Source organism: Anguilla rostrata, chromosome 19 (assembly GCF_018555375.3).
Source record: "Anguilla rostrata isolate EN2019 chromosome 19, ASM1855537v3, whole genome shotgun sequence".
NCBI lineage: Eukaryota > Metazoa > Chordata > Actinopteri > Anguilliformes > Anguillidae > Anguilla > Anguilla rostrata.
Genome location: NC_057951.1, coordinates 1,728,613 through 1,755,057, shown reverse-complemented (window position 1 = coordinate 1,755,057; position 26,445 = coordinate 1,728,613). Strand labels below are relative to the sequence as shown.

The 26,445-nt window shown below is 40.5% G+C and overlaps 2 protein-coding genes and 2 long non-coding RNA genes across 8 annotated transcripts in view; 2 read left to right on the top strand and 2 right to left on the bottom strand.

Moving 5' to 3' along the window:
• The window catches only part of LOC135245748 (uncharacterized), a 516,260-nt gene that overhangs the window by 145,520 nt on the left and 344,295 nt on the right, over window positions 1-26,445 (top strand). The window lies entirely within an intron of this gene.
• Window positions 1-26,445, bottom strand: part of LOC135245707 (NACHT, LRR and PYD domains-containing protein 12-like) — a 343,935-nt gene that overhangs the window by 20,641 nt on the left and 296,849 nt on the right. The gene's annotated exons all lie outside the window — the stretch shown is intronic.
• Window positions 1-26,445, bottom strand: part of LOC135245705 (uncharacterized) — a 492,416-nt gene that overhangs the window by 324,023 nt on the left and 141,948 nt on the right.
• LOC135245755 (uncharacterized) lies at window positions 604-5,146 on the top strand. 2 transcript variants are annotated; one of them, XR_010327378.1, is made up of 3 exons: window positions 604-2,003; window positions 3,955-4,022; window positions 4,378-5,146. It is a non-coding gene; the product is annotated as an uncharacterized LOC135245755 (long non-coding RNA). The 2 variants fall into 2 exon arrangements; XR_010327377.1 differs by having other exon boundaries at window positions 604-4,022.

Sequence of the window (26,445 nt, the reverse complement as noted above, 5' to 3'; positions counted from 1 at the left end):
ATTAAGATGCGCTTTTAGTAGTCCATCTTCGGAACATTGGGATGGCAGGTATGCCATCCCGCCAAGTTACGCCTTGGCGGGGGCATGCCCCATACCTATACAGCACCGAGAGTTTGGCATTTAATATATAAAATAACCACAACAGCCACAGACACTCAGCCCTTAAAAACATTAATTTCTGTACATTCTGACCCCATTTCAACGGACAGATTTCATAAACAACTTCACACTCCACACAATAAAGCCCCAAACTAAGGGGATTTTGTGTGTTCTCCTTCTTCTTCTCTTTCTTCTTCTTCTTCTTCTCATTCTGATTTTTCCTGCCGCCTATCCCACTAACAACATGTCTCCCCATTGGACATTTTACCGATATCAGCCAAATCTTGACATACACGACCTCCCACCCCAGTGACCACAGACTGTAGCTTAGTCCTATGCAGTAATCAGGAAGTGACGCAAACTGTACCTCATTGGTCCACAACAAATATTATAACAGTGCCCAAATGACACAATAAATCATTAAATCGACCCATGGACAGTCATAAGACGAATAAAATACATATATTGTGACTGTTTGTTCTCATGAGAAAAAATTATTGACTTTGTATTTTGACCGCATTTGTACCGTAGAATTATATGGAAACCGGATATGAAAACACCTATACTGGAGCCAACCGTAGTGGCGCTAGTGAGCAACCAGGAACAACAAGACCAGGAAATGAGCTTCAAAAACGAAGTCCGGTTTTGGCCGCTTAATTCGGACGCAGCCTTTTCGTCCGCTTACCTGTGGGTGGAAGCTTTTTTCGCGTAATAGGTGCCTGCGTTCTTCCTTGTCCGTTCACCCGATATATAAGCAGCTTGAAACACAGCAACTGACAACAGACAACAACAGACAACTTGTCACAAACATATACGTATAGGAATTGTAAGGTCAGCTAACCTTATTTTTTTCCAAGTGGGAAAACTAGAAGACCTCCGTCGGTTAGCCTAGTCAAAGATAGACGGACACACCCTGTCAAAGCCTGTGAGAGTAGACAGTAAACTGTATGTAGCGAGATCGTCATCCAGTGCCGAATTGCCCCATTTTATTCACTCGAACAGGGTAATGTTTATTAAAGTCGTCGTAATATGTTCACATATGTTTGGATGGACATGGAATTTCACACGGTAGTTTAATTACCATAAATACCGGACACCTAGGCTACTTCCAACCCCCACGTCTTTTCGAAATTTTCAATAAAAAGGACGGAACCAACGACGCAAAAAAGCGTGTCCGGGTTCTGGACGGTGTCCGACTATGAGTAAAATGATATCATATAGGCCTAGAGTAATCTCTGCCTAACATAATCACTCCACTGTACATTTTTCATCAATATTGCAAACCACTTAATTTTAGTAGGCCAATGGGAATGATTCCCTCTAAAACATGAAAAAAAGTAACAACCCCTTAATTGTTTAATTTAAAACAAAATCAGGGTTTATAGTGCAGTAAGTGTAAAAATGTCAACAACAAGCGACAAGTCCTGTGACGTCCGTCTCACTAGGCTACCTCCTCACGTAGTAGAAGTGGTCATGGAATATCAAAAAACTGAAGTAAACTTTCTTTTAAAGGTTATTTTTAAATTACTTTCTGGTCTAAAAGGTATGTTTGGATTCCGTATGAGCTCTTAGCTTGTTAGGCTACGCATTAAACTCGCTATTTTATTGCCAGTTATCCGTTTTTCTGAATTACGCGGGTTAATGCGATTATACCTGCAGATTCCCATTCCTCCCCGCAGCCCTTTACCTTCAGCTTCTCTTACCTCAGTTCCACTCCACAACAGACTGTTTACTCCGTTTTTTACATTTCATTTTATTCCTTCTTTCCTAGGATTCCTTTCTTCTCCGTTTTTAAAATGGCCGTTAAGCTTCCGTTTCTGTTTTGGACATTTCCTTACTTACCTGTTTACCTGCTCAACTGAATGTTCGATGGGTGGAGTCATCTGTTGTGGAGTGGAACTGAGGTAAGAGAAGCTGAAGATAAAGGGCTGCGGGGAGGAATGGGAATCTGCAGGTATAATTTATTAGCTGCATCAGTCACGGTATTTAATAAGTTATGCAGAATAAACAAATATTTCATCCATGTAGATCTTTGCCAAATTTTAGCACATACAGTGAGCACCATAATTCATTGGACAGTGACACATTTTTTGTTATTTTGGTTCTGTACTCTAGCACTTTGAGTTTGAAAGGATACAATGACAATGAGGTTGAAGTGCAGAGTGTCAGCTTTAATTTGAGGGCATTTTCATCCATATCGGATGAACCGTTTAGAAATGACAGAACCTTTTGTACATGGTCCCCCCATTTTAAGGTACTACAAGTATTTGTTGAATTGGCTTCACAGATGTGTTTCGTTAGGCAGGTGTATTAATTTGTGTCGTTAGTGAATGCAGAAGAGAGCTGTTGATGTCTCGTCTTGATTCTAGACTTTGCAATTGCCTTTGGAGATTGTTGTTGGGGTGTGACAACATAACGAAGACAGCAGTGTCGATGCAAAATAAGCTGGCCGTCATAAGGCTCAGAAATGAAAATCAATCAATCAGGAACATTGCAAAAACCCTGGGCATGCCCAAGTCAACAGTTTGGTTCATCATTAACAAGAAAAAAAACAACCGGTGAATTCAATTATGTCAAAAGACCCGGTAGACTGAGGAAGACCACTGTAGTGGATGACCGGAGAATACTCTCTATGGTGAAGAAAACCCCCCTGACAACAGCCCAACAGATCAAAAACACTCTCCTTGATGCAGGTGTAGATATGTCAAAGTCTGCCATACGTAGAAGACTACACCAGCAGGACTACAGAGGGTACACTACTAGATGCAAACCACTGATAAGCCTGAAGAACAGAAAGGCGAGATTACAGTTTGCTAAAAAGCACCTAAAAAAGCCCCAAGAGTTCTGGAACAAAGTCTTGTGGACAGATGAGGCAAAGATTAACATGTACCAGAGTGATGGAAAGAGGAAAGTGTGGAGAAAAAAAGGAAATGCCCATGATCCAAAGCATACCACCTCATCTGTGAAACATGGTGGAGGGGGTGTTATGGCTTGGGCCTGTATGGCTGCCAGTGGAACGGGCTCACTTGTCTTCATCGATGATGTGACTGCAGACAGAAGTAGAACAATGAATTATGAAGTCTACAGAAATATTTTATCTGCTCAGATCAAACCAAATGCCTCAAAACTCATTGGACGGCACTTCATCATGCAGCAAGACAATGACCAAAACATACTGCTAAAAGTGGAAAATCCTTGACTGGCTGAGTCAATCACCGGATCTGAATCCAACTGAACATGCATTTTACATGCTGAAGAGGAGACTGAAGGCAAAAAGTCCCCGAAACAAACAGGAACTGAAGATGGCTGCAGTACGGGCCTGGCAGAGCATCACCAGGGAAGATACCCATCGTCTGGTGATGTCTGTGCATCGCAGACTTCAAGCAGTCATGCATGCAAAGGATATGCGACCAAATATTAAAAATGATTACTTTATTCTACATTATGCTAAGCTGTCCAGTATTTTTTGATGCCTGAAAATGGGGGGGACTATGTGCAAAAGGTTCTATAATTTCTAAACGGTTCATCCGATATGTATGAAAATAGCCTCTAATTAAAGCTGACAGTCTGCACTTCAACCTCATTGTATCTTTTCAAACCAAAAAATGTGTCACTGTCCAATGAATTATGGTGCTTACTGTACATATATCAGGCCTATTCAACAACTTGTGAATTATATTGATGTTGGGACTTAGAGTTCTCCAATATCTGTAGGCTGAACACAGAAATAAGCCTTTTTGATTATAAGAAACCATCTCGAGACAAATAGCCTACTACAGACAGCAAATTAAATTAATTACTTAATTAATTAATTAATTAATTAATTAATTAATTATTTATTTAACGCTCCACCAGTCTCCCTGCCAGTCACTGACCCATTAACATCCTGAATGATGGCCCTATGTAACATGCTAATGTGTGAGGTAAGTAATTTTTATTATTTCGTATTACAAAATAATAAGAAATAACAAGCACGTGCTTTTGTTTATATATATTATATACAGTTTATGTGTAATTTTTGGTATTTTGTCTGTACATTTTCTTGTGCCTTTCCGAATCAACTGTTTCTTTTCTCTCTCTTATTTTTTTTGTTGACAATTTTTAAGGTTATTTGCCCTTTCTATACTCATCATATGTGTTTGTTTGTGAAGTATTTAAATAAAATCTAAAAAAAACTAACGAGAGCTGACTTTCCAGGATACCTGCTCTTACCAGTTCCACTTCATTTTATTCAAAATGCGCCACAAGACATTTTATTTTATTTTATTTGCATTTTAGGGCTGAAATGTGAGATCTGACCCACAGTCTCTTTCTCGAGTCGGGAGTATCCGGAGACGGGACGTGTCAAAAGCAAAATGGACGGATCAAAAGCATGTTTCTATTGGTCAATGATTCGGTGAGTCACGTATATTATCCAATCAAAATCATGATCCAAAGGCGGTAGATGTATCAAGATGGTTTTGACGTTTCTGAGACGGCATATCTGTTTTTGTTGTCGGTCCTGGACGTGAATAGTAGGCTATGTCGGTGCGTCAATTATGCGCGAAAACAAAAGTTGTGGTATTTGTGTAATCTGTTAATTTACACAATTTATTTGAAAATGGCATTTGATCGTCAGTGATTACGACGCTGAAGTTGGCTCCCGATTCGCAGCTCCCGACTCGAAAATTCCGCTCCACCTTAAATTGGCGAGGTCTCTTTCCAGCAGGTTCTTGTTATTTTAGCAGATTCCTGGCACATTTAAATGTTTTTGGGACCAGGACTTTGTTTCACGGTCTTTGTCTAAACTATATAGCCAATCTAATATGCAGTAAAGTCATGTTTGGTGTTGATGGAGAGCTAATATCATGAGCTGTTAGATGGTCTCATTCTATTTTGAGAACGTTGTCATTCAAAGTTTATGTGTTACATGAAAGTGAAACGCCAATCACGGAAATTGAGCTATGCAGTTGTTACACCTGAAATTGTGAAAATGGCGACACTATGTTTGAACAATTGTCTGAATCCAGTGCTTTGGATGCTGTTTGGAATAAAATTATTATTATTATTATTATTCACAAATATGATTTTTACATTGTAAAATAAATGGTACTATTGTGCTAAACTTTATGCAACCCACAGACATACAGTACATTGATTGGGCAAACATATGTCTGGATAGTTTTATTAGATAGTAAGATTAAAAAATGTTTAAATAGGACAAAATATTTTCCATTATTATATGTATTTATTTATTCACCGCCCCACCCCTTTTTTATATCAAAAGTATTGATGTCAATACTTTTAAAGGCCTAGATTTTGCAAGTTTTAATTATAAGCTTATAGACAATGCTTTGTATGGGTGAGTATCTTGGCATTTTTGTACATTGAAAACATGTTTTTGTTGAGATATTTCATTATGTACTGTGTTTTCTATGAGTAACTGATAATAATAATAATAATAATAATAATAATAATAATAATAATAATAATGCATATAAATGTATGTACCATAATGAAATCTGGAGAGAGACATGTATGCACATACATACAGTTGAGGCCAAAAGCTTACATACACCTAGGCTAAAGATATTCAGACTCAGTCTTTCATAACTCTGCACATTTCATGTTGCTATACATTTAGTTTGGCAAGTTAATTAAGGCATCTGCTTTGTTCACATCAGAGGTAATTTTAAAACGATCGATTAGAGACATATTTATTTCAGCTTTAATTCACTATATCAGAATTCCAGTGGGTCAAAAGTTTACATACACCTAGTTTAGTGTGTCTTTAAACAGGCTGGAAGATTCCAGAAATTGATGCAATTACTTTTTAGAAGCTTCTGATTGGCCAATTGTCATAATTAGGAGTTAATTGGTGGTTAATTGGCACATGTGGCTGTATTTAAGGGCCTGCTTTTAGAGCCACTGCCTTTTTGCCCATGATACAATGAGAAAATACAAGCAACTCTGCCAAAAATTGTGGACTTCCACAAGTCTGGTTCCTCCTTAAGAGCAATTTCCAAACAACTGAAGGTAACATGAACATCTGTACAAACAATTGTATACAAATATAAAAATCTTGGGACCACACAGACACTGCAGAGTTCAGGAATAAGGCACAAATGAACTCCCAGGGCTAAACAATCTTTGGTCCAAAAGGTTCAACTGAACCCCAAGACCACAACAAAGGAACTGGTGAAGGAGTTGGAAGCATCAAGTACCAAATTATCTACATCCACCATTAAGAGAATCCTACATTGCCATGGCCTGAAAGGCTGCTGTACAAGGAAAAAGCCCCTACTCCAAGGCCAGCATAAAAAATCCAGAATGAAGTTTGCAGGTGATCTCCAGGATGAAGACCTAGCCTTTTGGAGGAGCGCTCTCTGGTCAGATGAAACTAAAATTGAACTGTTTGGCCATAACAGTCAGCACTATGTATGGAGGAAAAAGGGAGAGGCTTTTAATCCGAAGTGTGAAGTATGGGGATGGCAGCATCATGTTGTGGGGGTGTTTTTGTCATGGGTTGAAGTTGGGCGGACCCAAATGCAGACTCGGACATCGGAGTGGCGAAACTCCTGTCGGAGATGTTTAATTTGGAAGTACACAATACAGCAGACAATCTCGTAGTAAGTTCGTGCATAGATCAAAACCAGGAAAATCCACCGGGGCAAAAGTACAAAATCAGAAGGCAAAATCAAAGTCAATAAACAGGCGAAGGTCAGAACAGGAAATCAGCAAAACAAAGACGGCAGGCAAAAATCAGTGGTCAGGAAAACAGGCAAGATCAAACACGAGTCAAACTAACAAGAAATAAACGCTGGAAAGGCACTGTAAACAGAAGCACAATCTGGCACGGAAGAACAGGGAAACAGAGAATATATATCAAGGGAACCAGGTGAGTGAAATGAGAGAATTGAACAGAGTGTGTACATGCAAACAGGGAACAGGTGAATGAAATGACTGATTAACCAGTGTGTGAGAATGTGATCAGCTGAGGGGAGAGAGAGAGAGGAAACCACGCCCATACTACAAACCGAAACAAAGATTGTGCAGAAGAAAAACAGATAATCAACTAAAAAAGTGAAGTGACAACAGAAACATAACAGTTTTGCTGGAAATGGGACTGGTGCACTTCAGAAAATAAATGGCATCATGAGGAAGGAGGGTTATCTGGAAATACTGAAGCAAGACCTCAAGACATCAGCTAGAAAGTTAAAACTTGGTCAGAACTTGGTCTTCCAGCAGGACAATGATCCTTAGCATACCTCCAAAGTTGTGACAAAATGGCTTAAAGACAACAAAGTGAAAATATTGGAGTGGCCATCACAAAGCCCTGGCCTGAATCCCATAGAAAATTTGTGGAATGCACTAAAAAAGGGTGTCCGAGCAAGGAGGCCCACAAACCTGACTGAGTTACACCAGTTCTGGCAGAAGGAATGAGCAAAAATTCTGGCAAAGTATTGTGAGAAGCATGGGCGACAGCTCAGGAAGTAAGAGCAGATGTCTGGCAGTCGGAGGGTTGCCGGTTCGATCCCCACCCTGGGCGTGTCGAAGTGTCCCTGAGAAAGACACCTAACCCCTAACTGCTCTGGTGAATGAAAGGCATCAATTGTAAAGCGCTTTGTAAAAAGCGCTATATAAATGCAGTCCATTTAAGCCTGTGGAAGCGTACCCCAAGTGTTTGACTCAAGTTAAGCAATTAAAAGGCAATTCCACCAAATACTAAAAGTGTATAGCCCCTTTTCCACTGCAGGGCCGAACGGTTCTGAGCACGAAGAGGAACGGTTTCAATATGTTTCCACCTGGAAACGGTTTGGCGCTGAACGATATTTCCGGCACGGTTAGACAACCGAGCTCAGTGCAGCAGAACCGTTCGGGTGGGCAGGCTTAATGACGTATTCACCAATTGGTTTCACATTACGTCAGTTTTGTGACTCATCGTACGGTCTCCACATCCTCTTCCGTAAGCTAGGTCAGTGGAGAAGCTAATATAAATAAAAATGCCAATCAAAAATCGTATTCCGTCATAGCAACAAGATAAACCCGACGATAGCCATAAGATATACAGCAGTGAAAACGCTGTTCACTGAATAACGAAATAAACGGGACATAAAAATAAAAGTTTTTAAAAATGATACCATGTCATTCTACAGTCAATATCTGGGACTAAATATTGAATAGGCTAAATAGGCTACATAACCTGACCATTGGTTTTATGCGTAGAGATGTCCCTTTTGAGGCCGAGTGGTCATATGTTGTCTTGGACAATCCGTTTATGAAATATATTTCGCGCATTTTTGATGCCTGGATACATTCCAAATAGCTGTGCATAATACCACACGTATCGTTTACGGCGTTGTTGCCAGTCTGGCTTGATTGACAATTAATTTATTCAGTAGGTGAGAGTATAAGCTTTCTAACGATGTATAACATGTCTAATTTTGCTTTTGGAATCGCGTTTTATAGGTCAGCGTAACCGAACATTTTCTTATCATCGCATTCACTTACGCATTAAGACGCTGCACCTAACGAAACATTGATAACGATTTTTCGTAATTCCTTGGAAAATAGCCTACTATTATTATTGAGGACTTCTGGGCATAGCTAAGTCGTATATTTTCTGATAGACCTAGCTGACATCGTTTTCTGGAGCAAAACAGAAGCGGATTTAACTCGTTGATTTACTGTCTCTGTCTGAACACAGATAAAATTTCATCATTGCTATGTAAGTATTACTGCGTCACTTGCTGTCCTCACTAGATACTTCCTAGTCCTGATTTTAGCATCCCGACGGTGGAAACAGAAACCGTAACCGTTCCCACGAGTACTGAGCAGCGCGGAACGGCACGGAGTGCCCCTGGTAACGGTTCAGCCCTACAGTGGAAAAGCGGCTTATGTAAACTTTTGACCCACTGAAAATCTGATATAGTACATACAAGCTGAAATAAATGTCTCTTAGCTATTATTTTGAAATGACCTCTTATGGAAATAAAGTAGATATCCTAATTGACTTAACCCAGAAATGCATGGTAACATGAAATGTGTGGAGTTGTGAAAAATTGAGTTTGAATGTGATGTTTCTGTTTCTCGTCACCTTTTAGTTAACTATCTGTTTTTCTCCTGCACGATCTTTGTTTCGGTTTTTGTGTGGCTGTGGTTTTTCCTCTAACTCTCTCTCCCTCTCACCTGTTCTGGCCGCATTCTCATACACTGGTTAATCAGTCATTTCATTCACCTGTTCCCTGTTTGCATGTTCACGCTCTGTTCATTATCTCTCATTTCACGTACCTGGTTTCCTTGGTATATATTCTCTGTTTCCCTATTCTTCCGTGCCAGATTGTGCCTGTTTACAGTGCCTTTCCAGCATTTACCCTCGTGTTTGTTTGATTCGTGTTTAGATCTTGCCTGTTTTCCCGATCACCGATTTTTGCCTGCCATCTTTGTTTTACTGATTTCCTGTTCTGACCTCCGCCTGTTTACCGACTTTGATTTTGCCTTCCGATTTTGTGCTTTTACCCCGGTGGATTTTTCTGGTTTTGATCTATGCACAAACTAACTACGAGACTGCCTGCTGTATTGTGTACTTCCAAATTAAACATCTCCGACGGGAGTTTTGCCAGTCTGTTGTCCGTGTCTGCATTTGGGCCACCTCACCTCAACCCGTGACACTTTAGCCGAGGTGCATGTAAACTTTTGGCTTCAACTGTAGCCTTCACGTTAAACTGTATAGAACTGTTAGTTGGAGTTTGGGTTGCTTACAGCAATAGCTTAGGTGGTTGACTTTCATGATTGGAGGCGACAAAGACAGTGATAACGTTGTCATAAATATTGTTTACCCCCATTATTACCCCATAACGTGGCAGTTTTTTCTTTGGAATCCTGTACATTAGTAATCCTTCCTCGACTCAGTGCACACACTGACGCTGCGAACAAATAAGGTTCCGTTTCTTAAATTATTTGTAAATGTCCGGTCTGTGGTCCCGACCAGACAATTGAATGAGTAATTGACTGAATTAATTTGTAGTTTGTAATGAATTTGCTTGTCTGCGACTCCTTGATCTGACATCGGATTCAAGGGCGTTTCCTGGCGTTGTCGCTGGTTTCCAGAGGGTTCCCCCTGGCTAACGTGGATGACAGACAACAGGAGCAGAGTTAACACCATCCTACAGCCATCCTGCTTGTCTCTTAGGAGTGATGATTCATATTGGCGTGTAAGCACATGCACATTACAGCGTTCCTGCTCTGAACATGGACTCAGGCTGGTTGATCTGAATGTACAGAGTAAACAGGCACATGCTGACTTGTGCATCACATCTCATGTACAAAATCTATGCTCAAATGGTTTTAAGGCCACGCCTGAAGGGTTTATCTATGCTTCCTGTCCTTTCGAGGGCACTCGGTGCTGTGTGGTCTTCACTCATAAACCGGTTGAATTTTATTCATATTTTAATAATCTGACTTTTTATCCTAGGAGCAGGCATACCAAAAGCTCCCCAGAAACCTCATGCTAAAGGCATTGTTCAGTTCTGTTGTGCAGAGTGACCGCACAGGACCATTGTAACACCCACAATTATAATATGGAGCTTATTTTCATACACACAATTTCTAGATGATCTTATTCAGATTCCTTCTCACATATAGCAAGTCATCTAGCAGACTTGCAAAGTGAGACACGCTGATCATGGAGGAAAATCATGAAACTCCACAACAGAGCCCATAACAATGCCTCTACAAGCACAAGATGTCTTCCAGTGTGGAGAGTATGTATAATGTTCTTAAAATGTTTTAGAAATCGCACTTTCTAAAATGGCCTTAACTTGATGCACTTAAAACTAGTTTTTCCTATACATATAAAGGTTATAGATAAATACTTATGTGACCTTTGTGACAGAAATTACTTGCACGTGGAAAATACAGTGGATTTCGTATAAGCCATCTCTACTGAACTTGACTTGACTTTATTGTCCCTGTAGAGAAATGTGGTTTGCAGCACTGTGTTATGTTAAAGGGCATCACAGACGCAGACAATAGAAAGTTAGAAACATTGCAAATGTCACAGTAGTAGTAGCACAGGAGTATACAATATGGAGGGATGTTACACAGGCAGCCCAGTGTGACACAGACAGCTGGAGCAGCCAGATCAGCTGGCATTAGGCGTGGCTGGTGCCTGATGGCTCTCTGGTGTCTGAGTGAGTTTCAGTTTTATTTTTGAAAGTAGAAATATATAACTTGACATAACTGCAAGACAATATTGTACAGTAAGATAAGATTGCTATTAAGCTACTTGAACCAATTCATATGCAGATGAAGACATTTGATTGCAAAAGCAACTGTCAAGCTGAGAAACATTAGCCATAATCTGAACGCTGACTTCAGTGACTATTGAGCATGTGCCTCCATCTAGTGGTGGGTTCTTTAATAGGTTTTATGAAAGGTTGTCAGGTTTTGAATGCCTTCACATTATGGTAGGCCTACCATCGAATGTATATTACGTTAAATGTCATTAAAAACAAATTATTATTATGATTATTACTATTATTGTAGTGGTAAAAATAGATTAAGTTTCTGTCTTTTTGTTTCCTATGTTCCAGTAAACGTTTCCCACTTTTATCCACTTCACTGGGAGTTGGGCGCAGTTGTCTGACGCGTGTTGTAATGAAAATAAAAATGCATTATTGTTGTTGTTCTTGTTCAATTTATTCACAAATAAATGAACATAAAACTGCAATAATAAACTTAAAATTAAAGTTCCAGCTTCCACGGGTCCACTTTGGTTGTGCAAAACACGGTCAATGACCGTTTCCGCCCGCACCCGGCTACTGGCCCGCCTCACCGCGCCATCTTAAATATAATTTATTCCCCCTTCTCCTATAGAGGGACACACTCATAAAATAATCAATGTGCACTAAACAATAAATAACAAATACATGATAAATTCCATTATATTATATAACTTAAATGTAGAACAGAATAAATAAATAATTCCTTCATAATACCTTTTTGGGGTTCTTATTATAAACCAACATAAATTAATGGCTCCTACACACCGGCCCCTAATTGTGACCTATGCAACAATTACAAACAGAAATGCTATATAAGGAGCCATTCATGTATTCTAAACATTAAAGAAAAATCAAGAAATGAGAGTGAATGTACAATGTGGTACTTATCTTTATATCTTGCCAAGCAGGTCAATCTTCATTCAGTGACCTCTGAGCCTTCAAGAAGCAGGCAGAGCTTTGTCATTGGTCTTTCCAAGACTCCAGTCTTAGTCTTGAGTGTAACAGCTCTTGTTAGTCCTTCAGAGTCAGGCTGGACTTTGAGTACCTTTTCAAGAGGCCAGGATCCATGAGGAGCTGTGCTGTCGACCACCATTACGACATCAAAAGATGGACTCGAGAGTATTTACCATTATTACAGACTCTCGAGTCCATCTTTTCCAAAACAAGTCAGCTAGGTACTGAACTTGCTTCCAACGTCGTTTAATGTACAAGTCAGATTTCTGGAACAATCCAGGTGGGAAAGCAGGATGAGTCTTTAAAAGGAGAATGTGGTTCGGAGTCAGCGCCTCAAGGTCTTTTTCATCCTCTGTAACAGTGGTAATAGGGCAGCTGTTTAAGATGGCTTCACACAGTAGAGTTTCAAGACTTTCGTCATCGAGTTCTTGTTCTTTCAGGATGGAATAAAGAATTTGTCGCACCATGCGGATAAGTCTTTCCCAAACTCCACCGTGATGTGAAGCTGCAGGAGGATTAAAACTCCATTAAACTCCTTTCTGAAGCGTTTCTTTCTGGATCTTATTGTGGTTCCAATCAGAGATGGCCTTTTGCAGCTCATTTTTTGCACCAACCAGGTTGGTCCCATTGTCAGATCGGGTGTGTGTGACTTGACCTCTCCTACACACAAACCTTCTCAAGGCATTAATACAAGAGTCAGTGTCCATCGAGTGAGCCATTTCAAGGTGTATGGCTCTACTTGACATGCATGTAAAAATTACTCCATACCTTTTCACGTGACTTCTTCCTCTTTTTACGTCAAAAGGCTCAAAGTAGTCTAGTCCAACATTGCTGAATGGTGGAAGATCAGCTCTTAGTCTCTCCTTGGGAAGATCTGCCATCTTTTGCTCTCCCATCTTGCCTCTTATGCGTCTGCACACAACACATCTAGATATTACCATACGAGTAGCGGAGTTGGCATTAACAATCCAGTACTTTTGCCGGAGTTGTGAGAGGATGTGATTTCTGCCGCCGTGCCCAAGGTGTTCATGTATGTGACGAAGCACAAGAGTGGAAATGTGATGATCCTTTAGCAGAATCATTGGTCGCTTGGCCTCATCAGGCATTGCTGACTTGTTCAATCTCCCTCCTACTCGTAAAACTCCATCCTCTAGCACTGGATCAAGCTTGTAGATGCTACTTTGTCTGTTGAAGGCCTTTCCAGTAGAGGATGTTTTCTCTAACTTTTGCATTTCATCTGAATATCTCTGTCTTTGGCAGAACACAATGATGGCCCTTTCTGCTTTCAACAGATCATCCAAACTTATTGACTGTCTTCCAAGTGTAGTCTTAAAAGCTTGTATGTGGTCACACATCATTTTGCTCTGGGCTCTTGTTTGAGACTTTGTGTCATGACTAGACTTGATTTATTTTCTTTTCACTCTGAATGACTGAAGAATGTCTTTTAATTTTAAATACCGTGCCACTGCTCTCTTTAATTTGTGCCAACTAGAAAAGTGTTCCAGTGGCTTGTTTGTTGGGTTTTCCTTTTCTTTGTCTTTGATGACAACACTGAACACAGCGGTGCTCCTTTTCACCTCTGGATCATCCTGAGAGAGTAAGAGGGACTCCATGGGGATTTGAGGCTATTCCTCTTCTGTCCTCCGCAGAAACTGTGGTCCCTGGATCCATTCCTTGTACTTGACCAATGTGCTTGCACTCACACCTCTTGATGCCATGTCAGCTGGATTCAGTTTGGTTCTGATGTACCTCCATTGTGATACATCTGTGTTGTCCCTTATGAGAGAGATTCTGTTGGCCACAAAACTATGAAATCTTTTTTGCTCATTTGCTATGTACTTCAAAACAGATTGACCGTCGGTCCAAAAGTTTGACTGACTGAGCTTTAACTCCACCTCCTTTCTCAGCATCTTGTCAACTTCAACAGCCAGCACTGCTGCTGCCAGTTCCATGTGAGGGATGGTCATCTGTTTTAGAGGAGCCACTCTTGCTTTACCAAGCATGAAGGATACATGTACCATATGATTGTCTGCAGTCAATCTGAGGTAACTTACTGTGCCGTACTCATGATCGCTGGCATCGGAAAAGTGATGTAGCTCAGTTTGTCTGAGTGGTCTAAATCCAGATGGTTTCACGCAACGAGCCACTTGGATGATCAAGATCAAGATGATCGATCCATCTTCTCCATTTGTCAGATGCAGCTTGAGGTATTCTGCTGTCCCAGTCGTGTTTGCTCCTGCAGAGCCCCTGAAGAAGCAACTTTACAGGTAGAATGAGAGGACACAAGAAACCAAGTGGGTCATAGATTGAGCTCACTATGGACAGCATGTTTCTTCAAGTGTGAGGTTTATCTTTCACAATGATGTTGAATTTAAACATGTCATCCTCAACACAGTTTGTCTCTGTCTAGGTCCAGTTCCCTGACCTCATGGGCTCTGTCCTCCTTTGGAATATGCGCAAGTACAGTTCGGCTGTTGCTCATCCATTTGGTCAGACGGAATCCTCCTTTTTGGCAGAGAGATGTAAGCTCTTTGACCAGCTCCACTGCTTCCTGTTCAGATGGGAGGGACTTCAAGCAATCATCAACATAAAAATTGTTCTCAATAGTGCTTATTACCTTGGGATGAAACATGCTCTTGTTGTCTCTAGCGGTCTGCCTTAATGCAAAGTTTGCACAACTTGGAGACGATACCACTCCAAAAAGGTGCACCAACATGCGGTGTTCAACTGGAGGCTTACTGACATCATCACTAGGCCACCACAGAAATCTTAAGAAGTCAACATCAGATTTTGACACTCTGGCCTGATGAAACATTGTCTGAATATCTGTCATCACTGCAACAGGCTCTTGTCGGAATCTCGTGAGAACACCAAAAAAAGAGCTTGTCAGATCTGCACCTTGCAAGAGTTCAGAATTTAAAAATGTGCCACGAAAAGTTGCACTACAATCAAAGGCAACCTTTATGGTACCTTTCTTGTGGTGGTATACACCTTGGTGTGGGATGCAGCAGACTTTACCATCAGATCTTTTCTATTCATCCTGTCGCACCACCTCTGCATGTCCTTTGTTGATGACTTCTGTGAGGAATTCTGTGTATTCAGTTTTGAATAGGTCATTTTGGAAATTCTTTTTTAGACTAGAAAGATGCTGCTCTGCCACCTGGTGGTTATCTGGCATAACTAAGTCTTTTCTTCTAAAAGGTAAGTTCAAAGTATAATGTCCATCTAGCAAACTGACTGAGTTTTCTGCTATAGTTATGAATATCTTGTCCTCCAGGGACATTTCAACTTTGTCCTGTGAGCATTCATTGAAGTCATGGTTATGCTGCTGCAACAACAGCTCTTCCAGGTTTGTAACAGAAGTTCTGTTTGCCGTGACTTTAGGACAGCTATTCATGCAACTTCCATTTAGAGGACCATTGACAACCCAGTCCAATATGGTTTTAACTGCGTATGGCTCATCTCTTTGGCTGTTGACTACTTCCCATGGTTCTAGAGCCTTTGGAACATTGCTGCCAATCAACAACTCCACGTCAGCTTTGATTCTAAGAATGTTCACCTCACTAAGGTAAGGAAATCTAGAGAGATCATCATTGGTGGGAATGCTATATGTGTCTACTGGCATGCTTCTCTGAGTGTATACCTCTGGTAATGCAATGAAGTTGTTTTCATCTATAGCAGAGACCTCTAACCCTGTGATGACGTCTGAGCTCACAGGCTTCTCCTGGGACATTCTTCAGAACAAGATGTTGGTTTTTCTCCCTGTGATGTTCAATTTACTAATGAGGCTCTTTGTGCAGAAGGTTGCAGAACTACCAGGGTCAAGAAATGCATACGTATGTATTACTTTGCTTCCTTTTGAGTGTTTTACCTGAACTGGCACAATGGAAAGCATGCACTCTGTGCTACTCTCTTTGTCACCAGCCCCAGAATGCTCACCAGCTCTGACCGACACCTGCACACTACTCACATGGGCTTTTACTGACTGTTCTGCTTTGATATGTAGTACACTAGGATGGTTTTTCTTGCATATAGAGCCACTGAGATGCCCTGTGCAGTCTTTGCTCACATGCCCAGCCTTCATTAAACATCCAAAACAGACTCTATTCTGTCTTAGGAATGTGATCTTTTCCCTGTGTACTTTATTTCCAAATTCAGAGCATGATTTCAGTTCATGGTCCCCTTTGCAGAACAGGCATGAGATATTTGGGCCTCTAGGTTCCTGGTTTGATTTCACATTAACATTGGTGGCAAAGGTTCCTTTTGATTTGGGCCTCACTGTTATTTTAGGCTTTGCCTTAGCAGAGCTCAAATCCTGAATATTGCCATATATTGGGTCTGAAATTATATTAGCTTGTCTCTCAATGACTCTACTAGTACATTGCAGCTCACACGCCTTCCCGCACCACTTTTCTCTTAGCTTATATGGGAGCTTAAGAACAATGTTCCTCTTATTAGAAACTGTATCCAATTCTTCCATGTACTCCAGTTCCATGGCACTGCAACAGGTTCTAAGGAACAGTGCATTACATTTACATTTACATTACAGGCATTTGGCAGACGCTCTTATCCAGAGCGACGTACAACAAAGTGTATATCCATAACCAGGAACAAGTATGACGAAACCCCTAGAGAGAAGTACCGGTCCAAGTACAGGGAACAACCGCATAGTTCAACTTGGACCCTGGTGGTTAAACTGATTAACACTAACAACAAGAACGGCAACAACGCAATCTATGGAAAAATAAAAATAAATAAAAATACAAGCAGTCGTTAAGACTGGCGCATCAACTAAGTCACCTATTAAACAGCTGCCTAGTTACACCCCTAAGTTTAATCATTTACAGGGGGGGAAGGGAGGGATGGGGAGAGGTGCAGCCTGAAGAGGTGGGTCTTCAGTCGTCGTTTGAAATTGTTCACAGTCTCAGCTGTTCTGACCTCCACAGGGAGGTCATTCCACCATCGTGGGGCCAGAACAGACAGGAGACGTGTTCTGGAAGTGCAGGTGCGAAGAGGGGGAGGTGCTAGGCGTCCTGAGGTAGCAGAACGGAGGGATCTGGCTGGCATGTAGGGTTTGAAAATCTTGTGAAGGTATGCTGGGGCTGATCCCTTGACTGCCTGGTATGCTAGAACCAATGTTTTGAATTTGATGCGAGCTATAACAGGCAGCCAGTGGAGGGTAGTGAGCAGGGGAGTTACGTGGGAGTGTCTGGGGAGGTTGAAGACCAGACGAGCCGCAGCATTCTGGATGAGCTGCAGGGGTCTGGTGGCAGATGCCGGTAGTCCAGCCAGAAGAGAGTTGCAGTAGTCCAGGCGGGATAGAACCATTGCTTGGACCAGGAGCTGGGTTGAGTAGGTGGTGAGAAAGGGGCGGATTCTGCGGATGTTATATAGGAAAAATCTGCATGCCCGGGTTACTGCTGCAATGTTGTTGGAGAGGGACAGCCTGTTGTCCATCATCACTCCGAGATTCTTGGCGCAGGGTGATGATGTCACTACGGTGTCCCCTAAGGAAATGGAAAAGTCGAGGAGGGGAGAGGATAGAGCAGGAATAAAGATTAGCTCCGTCTTTCCCGGGTTGAGCTTCAGGTGGTGATTGTCCATCCAGCTCTGTATGTCCCTCAGGGAACTGTATGTCCCTCAGGGAAGTGCAAAGTCCCATAAAGCCTTTGCGTCCTCAGATTTGATAGTAGGCCAACCAAGGGCTTTCTCCATATAGGCACAAGAAATTCTGTATTCATTTCCAAAGTGCTCCTTCAATAATGTCTTTGCTTTCTGATAGCCTCTGTTGGGATTCATATGTTGACAGCTTCTAACAAGCTCCTGAGTGTATTGAGTAAGAAAATGTAACCGGTCTTGGTTATCGTCTGTTTTTCTTTCAATCATGTGTTCAAAACAATGGATGAAAGATTTATTCTGCAGGATGTCTCCATCAAAAACCGAGAGGTTTCCTTTTGGTAAAATAGAAAGAATCTGTTGCTTTACAAGAATGTTTGTCAATTCATTCTGCTTTTTAAGTATGCTAGAAAGATTTACCGACTCCTGATGGGGGCTTATTAGAAGAGTGCTTTTGTCCCTTGCCTGAGATGTATGTTGAGTGGCCTGTGTGAAAGTACTCTGGAGAGTGCTATGCTGAGATTGTGGTTGGGCAGTGCTGCTAGTATGAGCAGAAGCCTTAGAGGTATCTGCACTAAGCAAGACAGGAAACTGTACTTGAACACCCTGTTTAGGCCGTATATCTGGTCCACTTATGCCAATCAACGGTGATGGTTTCTCCAGTGTTGCATCATAATATGCATTCATTGCATCTGATTGTATTTCATTTGCTGTACAATTCCCATCAACAGACGTTTCGGCATTTTTGAGGTAGTTAATTTTCGCTGTGTTGGCTGCCAATTTAGTTTGAATCTCTAGCGTCTCTTCTTTTCCTAATTTCTTCCTTTTGCAGATCAAGTTGCTCTTGCTGTTTTTCTAGAGCGTGCTTCTCTTGCAACCTAGCAGCCAACAGAGCTGCGCGCTCTGCTTCTGCGCAAATGCGCGCTGAAGCTGTGAATGAGACACTTGATTTTGAACTACTAGATCTGCTGGACCTGTCACTTCTGATAGAGGAAATAACTGACAGTTGATCCTCATCATTTGGACAAACATTTGAATTAAATTCAGATCAAATTTATAAGAAAGGCGTTAATTTGTGCAATTCTCGGTTTGTACCAGCCTTTTAAATCCTCCTTTTTATCCTCTTCATTCAACATTTGTCATGGTCCTGTTTTCCTGTCTGTGTTTCCCCTGTTGGGCCGCCAGATGGCGGCACTTCTGTTTTGTGTCCTGCTCCCCCCCTGTTAATTGTATGATTGTTTCATTGTCTCGTTATCCCATCATTGTTCCCACCTGTGTCTTATCCCCTCCTTCTGGTTTGATTGTTTTTTGAGTTCACCTGTGTCTTGTTACCCCTGTCTATTTAAGTTCTCTGTTCCCTTGACTCGGGTGCTGGTTCCTTGTGTTTGTTTCCGATGTCTGTTTGCAAACCACCGATTATACCTGCCTGTGTTTTGTTTGACCTGCCCTTGTGCTCTGTTTGACCTGCCCTTGTCCTCTACCTGCCTGTGTTCTGCCCTGCCCATGTTTGTGAGTTCCTCTTGTTTTCTGTTTTATTTAGATATTTTTTGAGTTTGTGTTTTTGCCCTTCGTGTCCTTTCAGTTCCCTGTTTGTTTGCCTTCCTTTCTGTAAGTAAAGTCTTTGTTAATTTTCTCCCTTTTGAGTTTCGTGTTTTTTCCCAGCACCCGTACCGTTACAACATTTGGATGTATGATACATGAAAACCTTTGAATTCATTAAGCATGTCATTGAATTTCGCCAAGTTTCCCTTAACTTCATCAACATGCTCATCGTCAGCCTAGAGAGAATTACCAATGTTCATTCTTCGCGTTAAATGCGACATTTTGCCGGATCTAGAGGAATGCAATCGCGCTGTGTCTTCATTTAAATCCTTCTCAGGTAGGCCTGAATTTACGTCTGTGTCGGAGTCAGCCATTCTGCTCCTCAAAAATAATTTCTATTTCTTTTCCTATAGAAACCAAAATTAATTTCCTTCAATTAGCGTAGTCCATTCAAACACTGTTTTTCTTCAAATTTCAAAGCCTTAAGTTTGTTGCGCTGATTCAAAGGCACCCGATTATTTTCTCAAGCTGAATCGGGTTTTCTAAACAAAACATTCAAGTGTCCATACATCCAAAATAAACCTTGTAAAATCTAGTTCATTTCAATTCCAGTTATGTCCATATCATTCCATGTTCCATTAAATTATTTAGCTTTGAAGCACATACCTCCGCCCAGACGCTCTCCTTTGTTTGATGCATCCAGCGAAAAGCAGCCTCCAAGTTATTTCAATAATCCACAGCGAAATAATCCAGAGCTGGGTCATTGACTAAATGTAGTGGTAAAAATAGGTTCAGTTTCTGTCCTTTTGTTTCCTATGTTCCAGTAAACGTTTCCCACTTTTATCCACTTCATTGCGAGTTGGGTGCAGTTGCCTGACGTGGGTTGTAATGAAATTGGTGAAGATGGTGAACAGTAATGGCCCCAGGCAACTGCCTTGTGGAACCCCACAATGTATGTCCTTTGAATTAGATAAGCTGCCATTAAAGAACACTCTTTGCTTCCTGTGAGGTAGTCCTTTATCCAGGAGACTGCAGTACATGAAAAGCCATAGCACTCTAATTTCCATGATCTATTACATCGAATGCTGCACTAAAATCTAGCATGACTGCTCCCACCATCTTCCTATTATCAATGTATGTTATCCAGTCATCAGTCATTTCTGCAAGTGCAGTACATGTAGAATGGCTTTCTCTATAAGCATGCTGAGTATTGGATATCAATTTATTGCTGGAGAAATAATCCTTAATTTGTTTGAAGATAATTTTTTCATTTAATTTACTCGGTGCCGGTAAAATACTTATAGGGCGACTATTGGGCCCATTAAAAGCACTATTTTTATCTTTTGGAAGTGGAATGATTTTAGCTTCCTTCCAAAGAGTTGGACGAACCCCATGGATTAGACATTTATTGAATACATGGGCTATAGGAGTAGTGACGTAGGTGGCCGCTAATTTAAGCAATTTACCATCAAGATTAACTGTGCCAGAAGGGTTACAGTCGGGTAGTGACATTAACATTTCCATAACCACATCTCTGCTGATCTGCTGAAACTCAAAGTGGCAGTTATTATTTTCCATTATGCCATTACTAATTTATTGTTTGATACTGCACCATCACTAGATTGCATGTTGCTTCTGAGTTTGTCAACCTTACCTATGAAAAAGTCATTAAAGTAATTTGCGATTTCATATGATTTTGTTATAAATGCTCCATTAGATTGGATAAATGAAATAGACGTGTTAGATGCCCTGCCCATTATTTCATTCATTGTAGTCCATAGTTTTTTCCCATCATTTTTTACTTCACTAATCCTATGCTTGTAATATTCTTTTTTTTTTTAAACTTTTATTTAACTTAGTCACAAGATTCCTTAATTTACAGTATTCTTGTAACTGATAGACTGCATACTCTATTAACTGTTTTTTTTGCATTGTCTCTTAAAGTCATCAAATCTTTCAGCTCTTTATCAATCCATAGAGCATTGTTAGCTTTTACTGTAAATTTTGTCAGTGGAGCATGACCATTCACAATTTTCATGAATAAATTCATGAACTCTGTAAGTGCAGCTTCAGGATCGTTCTCATTGCATACATTAGACTATTGTACCTGTTCCACTTCTTGCAGAAATGTTTCTGTTTTAAAATGTTTGTACGATCTCTTATAGATAACCTTATTACCCCCTTTGGGGATTTTGTTCTTTCTAGACAAAGCAACCAAGTAATGATCACTAAATCCAACTGATAGAGAAACTGCCTTTGAGCAGTGCACAGGATTATTTGTAAAAATATGATCGATACATGTTGATGAGGTTTTGCCAAACTTATTCGTAAAAATTCTTGTTGGAAATGACATGACTTGAGTTAAATTACAGGCCTGAGTCATAGAATATAACTTAGATTTCAATGGGCACCTAGTGTCTAGCCAATCAATGTTCATATCTCCCAGTACATATAATTCTCTGTTTTCATCAGAGGCTTTATCTAACATGCCACACATCTGTTCAAGATCAGCACTCGGAGGCCTGTAGCAGCAGCCAATAAGAATGGGTTTTAGGTGGGGTAGGTGAACTTGCACCCATAGAGCCTCCATGTTGCTGATTATTAGGTCTGCCCTGTATACTGCTGGAATATGGCTTTGGATGTAGACAGCAACACCACCACCAAATCTACTTCTGTCCTTTCTAAAGATATTGTACCCGTGTATTGATATCTCCTCATTTTCAAATGATGAGTCCAAGTGGGTTTCTGATATAGTTAGAATGCGGATATTGTATAACTGTACTAGGCAACCAATTTCATGTATTTTGTTCCGCAGACTACATACATTCAGATGAGCCATTAACAAGCCTTTTTTTTGGTAATTTCATCATAGCATCAAGGTAAAATCATACACGGCCCCCTGCCTACAGTTCGTGTTAGTGCTCTTTGTTGATATACAGTTCTATGTTCTTCTCTCTTTCTGACGACCAGGGCGAGTGATGAGCTTGTCATATCTTAACACTGCATAGTCTCCGTTCTTTCTGGCTTCCAGCATCTTAGGTATCAGCTCCCTTCTCTTCTGTCTCACAGCCTCAGGATAGTCTTCATTAATAAATATTTTAGTCCCCTTGAGTTTATTAGCATTCCACAAGACTCTTTCTCTGTCCTTAAACCTGAGGAATTTGACTACAATGGACCTTGGCCTATCAACTTTCCTTCCAGGCAAACTAGATTCATTCCCAGTGTTTGACTGGACATTGTTGGGCACTTTTCCAGTGCGATGGGCTCTCTCAATTTCTATTTTGGTTGGGTCCAGATCCAGTTTTTCTCCGAATAATTTAAGTACTTTCTGTTCAGTGTCAGCCCATTTTTCATTGTCTGACTCAAAAACTCCATCAATAACCAGATTATTGCGTCTGGACTGTCCTTCAAGGTAACCTGATTTGTAATACATTGTAAGTAGGGACTCAGCTAGTTTATGGATATCACCCTCAAAGGATTTACCGTCAGATGAGATTTTGTTGCATGCCTCCTTGAGTTGATCCACATCCTTCTGTGTGTATTGGAGACTGACTTTGAGGTCTTCCACATCTTTTAGAATGCCATCCAAACTACTGTTGGTATTATCCATTATAGTCTTTACAAACCTCTTGTAACTATTCTCCATCTGTTGCAAGGCTTCTTTAAATAATGATTTTTGTTGATCCAGCAGCTCGTGTAGTTGAGCTAATGACACATTCTTTGCCATACTGAATCTACAGAATATCCAAATACTTTCAGATACAGCTGATCCAATCCGTAAAAACTGTTTATCCATTGAAAAGGGACTGAAAAAAATAAGACCGTATCGTGTGGATTAACGTACTGCGATGAAAAAATCAGTTTTGGACATTAAATGGAACTCAGTTGTTGTTGGCCAATGAGTGGATGACCGCAGAATAGTCTCTATGGTGAAGAAAACCCCCCTGACAACAGCCCAACAGATCAAAAACACTCTCCTTGATGCAGGTGTAGATGTATCAAAGTCTACCATACGTAGAAGACTACACCAGCAGGACTACAGAGGGTACACTACAAGATGCAAACCACTGATAAGCCTGAAAAACAGAGAGGCGTGAATTATATTGACGTTGGTACTTAAAGTTCTCCAATATAATGGTGTAATCTGTAGGCTGAACACACAAATAAGCCTTTTTGGTTATAACAAACCATCTCAAGACAAATACCTACTACAGACAGCAAATAAAATAAATAAATAAATAAATCACTAAATAATTTAACACTCCACCAGTCTCCCTGCCAGTCACTGACCCATGTGATGGCCCTATGTAACATGCTAATGTGTGAGGTAAGTAATTTTTGTTATTTCTTATTACAAAATAATAAGAAATAACAAGCACATGCTTTTGTTTATATGTTTGTGTAATTTTTGGTATTTTGTCTACATTTTCTTGTGCCTTCCCCAATCAACTGTTTCTTTTTTTCTCTCTTTTTTTTGTTGAGAATTTTTAAGGTTATTTGCCCTTCATATACTCATCAAATGTGTTTGTGAAGTATTAAAATAAAATATAAAAAACTAATGAGAGCTGACTTTCCACGATACCTGCTCTTACCAGTTCCACTTCATTTTATTCATCAGCAGCCATACCTCCATGCACTCTGCTCCTGCCAAATGGCTGAAGCTAAGCAGGTGTGGGCTTGGTTAGTACTTGGATGGGAGACCACCAGGGAATACTGAGTTGCTGCTGGAAGTGGTGTTGGTGGACCAGCAGGGGGCAATCTTCCCTCTGGTACAAATAAAACCCCAATGCCCCAGTGCAGTGACGGGGACACTGTGCTGTAGGAGATGCCGTCTTTCGGATGAGACGTTAAACCAAGGTCCTGACTCTCTGTGGTCATTAAAGATCCCATGACACTTATCGCTAAGAGTAGGGGGTTCCCCGGTGTCCTGGCCAAATCCCAGATCTGGCTCTCACAAACTTGCCACTAAAAATCATCCCCAGATTTAATTGGCTAAATAAACGTTCTCTCCCTCTCCACCTTCGCTAATGTGTGGTGAGCGTTCTGGCGCAAAATGGCTGCCGTGCATCACCCAGGTGGGTGCTACACATTGGTGGTGGGTGAGGTGAGTTCCCCTTCACTGTAAAGCACTTTGAGCATTTGGAAAGTGCTATATAAATGTAATTAATAATAATTTATTCAAAATGCGCCACAACACATTAAATTTAATTAAATTTTATTTTATTTGCATTTCAGAGCTGAAATGTGAGCTCTGACCCACAGTCTCTTTCTCGAGTCAGGAGTATCTGGAGACCAGAGTACGGGGCGTGTCAAAAGCAAAATGGACGACGGGTCAAAAGCACGTTTCTATTGGTCAGTGATTCGTGAGTTACATATATTATCCAATCAAAAGCATGATCCAAAGGCGTAGATGTATCAAGATTATTTTGACGTTTCTGAGACAATATATCTGTTTTTGTTGCCGGTCCTGGAGGTGAATAATAGGCTATGTCGGTGCGTAAATTATGCGCTTTCTTTGTCTTTGTCTAAACTATTTAGCCAATCTAATATGCAATAAAGTCATGTTTGGTGTTGTTGGAGAGTTAATATCATGAGCTGTAAGATGGTCTCATTCTATGTTGAGAATGTTGTCATTCAAAGTTTGTGTCACATGAAAGTGAAAGGCCAATCACGGAAATTGAGCTATTCAGCTGTTACACCTGAAATCGTGAAAATTGCGACACTATGTTTGAACAATTGTCTGCATCCAGTGCTTTGGGTGCTGTTTGGAATAAAATTATTATTATTATTATTGTTCACAAATATGATTTTTACATTGTAAAATAAATGGTACTATTGTGCTAAACTTTATGCAACCCACAGACATACAGTACATTAATTGGGAAAACATATGCCTGGATAGTTTTGTAAGATTAAAAAATGTTTTAATAGGGCAAAATATTTGCCATTATTATATGTATTTATTTATTCACCGCCCCACCCCTTTTTTATATCAAAAGTATTGATGTCAATAATTTTAAAAGCCTAGATTTTGCAAGTTTTAATTATATATAGACAGTGCTTTGTATGGGTGAGTATCTTGGCATTTTTGTATGTTGAAAACATGTTTTTGTTTATGTACTGTGTTTTCTATGAGTAACTGATAATAATAATAAGAAGAGAGAGTATATCCACACACTGTTTTTTCTGCTCCCAAAGTGATATAATGGTACAACGTTTCGACCTCAAAGGTCTTTGTCAGGTACATCAACCAGAACATGTGACTGGGTGGAGATATAGACCAGGATGTGGGCAGGTCCATAATAGGGCCATTTGATTATGACCCTGGTTTTCGCTCAAATTATAGCACAGAGACCACGTTGGTGAAGGTAGTTCATGACCTCAGACAGAGTATTGATGATAATAATATATCAGTTCTTATTCTTTTAGACTTGAGTGCTGCATTTGACACCATAGACCATGAAATACTAATGCACCACCTTAAGAATTTGGTTGGTCTCTCAGATACTGTGCTAAAATAGTTTTAGTCACATTTGACAGGGAGGACATTTTATGTCTGTCTAGGTGACCATGTCTCGAAGAAGGCTGAGATTACTTGTGGAGTTCCACAGGGATCGATACTTAGGCCTCTACTCTTCACTCTGTATATGCTCCCCTTAGGCAAAATTATTGGCAAACATGGTGTAAAATTCCATACCTATGCAGATGATGCACAGTTATGTATGTCTGTAGGGCCAGATGATGACAATGTTTTTAATACATTGGTTGACTGTCTATCAGACATCACTAGCTGGATGCCCAAAAACTTCCGGAAATTGAATGAGGAAAAAACAGAGGTTCTTCCTGTAGGTCCAGGCGTTCAGAGGGAAACACTTGTAAATAAATTCTGCCCTCTTGGGATAAAATCTAAACCAAAAGTAAAGAACTTGGGGGTCATTTTTGATTCACACATAAACTCAGTGACAAAAAC